This window comes from Thunnus albacares, chromosome 9, assembly GCF_914725855.1.
Source record: "Thunnus albacares chromosome 9, fThuAlb1.1, whole genome shotgun sequence".
Taxonomy (NCBI): domain Eukaryota; kingdom Metazoa; phylum Chordata; class Actinopteri; order Scombriformes; family Scombridae; genus Thunnus; species Thunnus albacares.
This window is the reverse complement of record NC_058114.1, coordinates 17390784-17395194: the sequence shown is the minus strand read 5'-3', so window position 1 is coordinate 17395194 and position 4411 is coordinate 17390784. Positions and strand designations below refer to the sequence as shown.

Sequence of the window (4411 nt, the reverse complement as noted above, 5' to 3'; positions counted from 1 at the left end):
ATTTCAGACATTCTTATCTCTCGAAATGAAGGTAAAAAATAGAGTTTAAACCAGAATTTGTGTCAGATCTTTGTAAATGTCCTTGTTAGGTTACAGAGACACAAAAAAAGACAGTGAGGCAGATTAAATGGAGCTGCAGAACGAGAAATGGCTGAATATTTGTGTGTGTGCGTGTGTGTGGGAGGTTCTCCCCAAATTACTAGAGTGAACCCATAGGTCACTGGTTTGTCATGGTAAACATAAGCCGTTGGAATTGAGTTCAGGAGCTTTCCCACCATCGCTCCGAGGTGGCAAAGGCTCAGCCACCGCTGCATTCTTGTGTGTCTTACCATTAAGACCCAGTGAATACCTTGGCGACAATGGTCATGTGGTCAATGAGGAGGCTGCAGTGGAAGCAGCTCAGACTTGGGCAAAGGGTGAGCACTTTGGAATGGACTCATTAAGTCACAGCTGTTGTGTTCAGAACAATGAGGCTGGGACTCTTCTGAAACCTCTCCAGCACCCAAACATTAAAACCTTGGCAGAAGATGTGCTGTAGAGTGGGGGAGGACTACAATGGATGGAGACCTGACAGCAAGCAATTGTATCTTAACTTTGTCTCTGAGGACTTAGTAAATATTTATGGGTTTTTGTGTCCAAGTTTGAGAGACATTAGAAAGAGGAAGGTCTTATTTGAATAGGCTTCCTCTTGTCCAACAGATAAAAACGCTCTTGTTTATTTGTGATATCTTTGTTGCTGCACAAAGTACAAAATCACACTCCACTAAAACTGTAGAAAACAGTTTTTTATACATATATATATATATTTATTTTTTAGTCTTATTTCCCATCTGGATATGACAAGTAATTCAAAACTAACCTTGCCTTTGAATTCACAATCCCACTCGATCCCACACCTCATGTCGACACAGTAAGAGGAAGCCAGAAAAGCAAAGCCAGTGACCCCTCCATGGTTTGGGGTTCTCAAAATTATAACACCCATCCTCTCCTCACAAAGCAGTTCCCTGCTGCTGCAGCCTTGGTACTGCAGTTCCAACACCATTGCACTAGATTGGATTAAAGAGACAGCTAACTGTGAGATGGAGCCCAGGCTCACCACCAGTTCCATTTCTCATGTAAATGCCACAACAGTTCATGGTGCCCGACATAATAGAATGGATACAACATGGTAAAAGGTTCCTTTGTCCTCAAAATTACAAACGGTGACATCAGTTGGTGAGGATCTTTTTTTTTTTTTTTTTTTCACTTTTGTAAATCTCTCAGAGCGCCTGGGAAATAACCAGAGGAGTGAGTCCCTGACTCATGTCATAGAGTATTACTCTGCTCGAAGTTTTCTTGGAGCGCTGAACCCGGGATTTGTTCTGTTTCCTTTTTCCTTTCCGTCCTGGAGTCGGCGGTGTTTGCTTTGGAGCTGACAGTTGACGTTTTAGGATTCCGGAAGCCAGCCCACCAGCAGTCATGAAATTTTAACCTGTAACAACAAAGTCGGTACGATCCAACATTTATACCATGGGCAACAATGACAACCTCACCTGCAAATGCTAAAAACATGTTGAAAAGTGTAAACCTGTCTTTCATCTTCATTAGGAAAGTGTTTTACAGCAGTAAATGAGACATGAAATGCAAATATATTTTAAAAATATGATTAAAAAAAAAACACAGGGAGTGAGAGCAGAAAGAGCCAGAGAGGCTCAAGTGCAGGTCATCAAATCTAAGAATTCACACTTTGTCACTTCAGAAGCCATGAGTCAACTAAACTAGTGTCCAGGTGACTTCCACTTAAATATTTATTTGAGTTTAGGTGTATGCCAATACCTCCTGTTTCTTTCCTGACCGGTTTGTGTGAGATCACAATGGCACATCTTCACATGACCCCTCGTCACTGTAGACCTTTCTCGCATTTTCGTAATAAGGTTCACCTGGATCCTATCACCAGAAGTCACCAGAGCAGTTTGTCTGGACGAAATGTAATTAAAGTTAGTGGTTTCACATGTAATTATCATAACAAAGTCTGGGCCTTGTGCGCCTTGAGTACTTTGTTGAAAAAAGAAACCAATGTTTGTGTTTATCTTTTCGAATTAGCTGGAACCTACTTTAAAATTAAGTTGGATCTCTAAGGGATCCGTCACAAATCCCCTCTAACACATGCGTTCATGCTTCGTCACATGCCTGTACTGAAGCCTTTCTAAATCCTCACAAACTTGTAGTTTGTTTAAAGTGAGGAGCAATATGATAAGACATCTCCTGAGAGGTGGGAGTCAGCTTTCAGTAAAGTGCAGTGGTGTGTATTGGTTAAGCTGGTATTGGACCATCTCAAATTTGCCCCTCGGTGTCAGATAAGCATACGCCAAAGCCCCCCTCCCCCTTAACATACATACACACACACTGCTACCCACTCTCTAAACAGCACCCCCGCACAGCTGTCTCCCTCCTCTGGGAGACTGTGAAGGCCAACTGTGCAGCCACTGAAATGAGCTGCTAATCCCCGTACAGGCTCCCAAGCATATTACAATGCACAGAGCCATCAGTCCATCAGCCACTGTGTTAATGTGTGTGTGCTATCAGTCTATATGCATGCATGTGTACGTTTAGGCATGTGTCAATCTGTTTGAGTGCCAGCTGCATAAAGCAGTGTGTGTAGAAGAGAAGGTGGAAATTATTGCTGTCCCCATCCTGCGTGACCTCAGTAATAGCTATATATCCCCTTGCAGCATTTTCTAAGACCACAACCAATTGGCATTGCAGGAAGAAGATTCCACTTCTCCCCAACAAGTGTCTCAGCCTCCTCTCTCTCTCTTTCACTGGAGCGAAGTCATTACCGGTGCTTATGAAAGTGAAATGAATGAGAGCGTAAGGGGATGGATGGGAGGTCACGGCCTCAGGGCCTCTGGGGAGTGAGGACGCATAAACTCATCACCTGGTACTGATGGAGGACTGCTCACCTCAACCGCCATCTCTATCCCTCTGCCCTCACCACCTCCACCAGTTTTTGCCCACACCACACAGGCAAGCACACGAGGAAGGAGCAATTTTCTACTCAAGTGATGTTCACAAACAGCCATAAATAACATATTTGAAAGCAACTCATGGCGAACACCTGAAATCAACATGATAAGGAAGCAGAGATGTTGCCTGAATACAAAAGGCCAAATCAGCATGCCCTCCCTTTGATATCATTCCTGATTGGTATAATTGCAAAGGTGAGCCTTTGTTTGAATGGGTTAATATTATTATCATGGAGCTGTTATGAACTCATGCATTTTTAACAAGGAGAGCGGATTTTAGTCCCCAAATACAAATTGAAATATTCATCAGTGTGACTGCGTCAGCCTTAAAATTAGCTGATCAAACTGATGTTTTGGACATCAGAGTGTAAGCAGCTGCTGCTTTAATTCCTCAGGCAAACCTGTTCTCCATTAAGTTGGCCAAATGACAGAAGGGGCTGTCACTATAACAGAAAGGTCACATGTACAATCCCTAAAACAGCACTTAATTCAACTTTTTGAAGTGTCCATCAGTAAGGCACAGAATATCTACTTGCTTCTTCACTGTAAGACTCTCTGTAAGCTTAAAATCAAAGTGTAAAATAACGCAGGTACTGTAGTTTAGGTACTGGCACTTACTTCGGTTATGATTTTAATCCGTGTGGTTTGAACATTTCTAAAATGCATTCAAGAGGAAAACATGTTGGTCAAATTAAGATGTAATTGCAATATTAATTTGACCAATTTGACTGGATGTGTGGTGTAAAAACCTGAATGATATACTACTGATTTGTCATCTACTCCCTGACAGTTTAAATGTAGAATGTCCATGACAAACCATGTAAAAACAAACTAACAAAAAAACAGAAAACAAACACAATATACACTATTGTTTCCTCTCCTAAGCAGGACAGATTGTCAAAAAAGGTCTTTCACATAAAATGGTGGGGAGCCTGCAAGGACTTTCACTGCTTTGAATTCCATAGATACCTTAACTGTCTACAGACATAACATGGGCAATTTTTCACAGCTACCTGTCCGTGACACATTGTCCACTTATCCATCAGCAGGCCTCAAAACGAAAGCATTTGCCATGAGTTTTCATCTAGTGCCAGCGACGTCTGGCCAGTCATATCTCACACAAGTCTTCAATCTGTAAGAGAGGTAAGGGTGTAAATATTACTCTAAATGCAGTCAAAGTAAAACAAATTCTGCCTATAGAAAGGAAAAAAATCCCCAATTTTGACCAGAGGATACAGTTTGTTAGAGAAGTAAGAAGTCGAGATCCTGAACAATCTTCACTCAGACCAATCATCACAAATGTAAGACAACCTAGTTGTGGATTGATGCACGTCTGGCAGACTTGGGTGAGACAATTGTGTATGTAATCAGCAATTACCCTAATGACAGTGCTGACATACATTGTG

General features: G+C 41.9%; 1 long non-coding RNA gene across 1 annotated transcript; it reads right to left on the bottom strand.

The window, feature by feature from the left end:
* Nucleotides 1-831: 831 nt before the first annotated feature.
* LOC122989586 lies at nt 832-4206 on the bottom strand. The gene is made up of 3 exons (XR_006405108.1): nt 4019-4206; nt 1816-1956; nt 832-1471 (listed from the first exon to the last, which is right to left on the bottom strand). It is a non-coding gene; the product is annotated as an uncharacterized LOC122989586 (long non-coding RNA).
* Between the last annotated feature and the right edge of the window lie 205 nt (nt 4207-4411).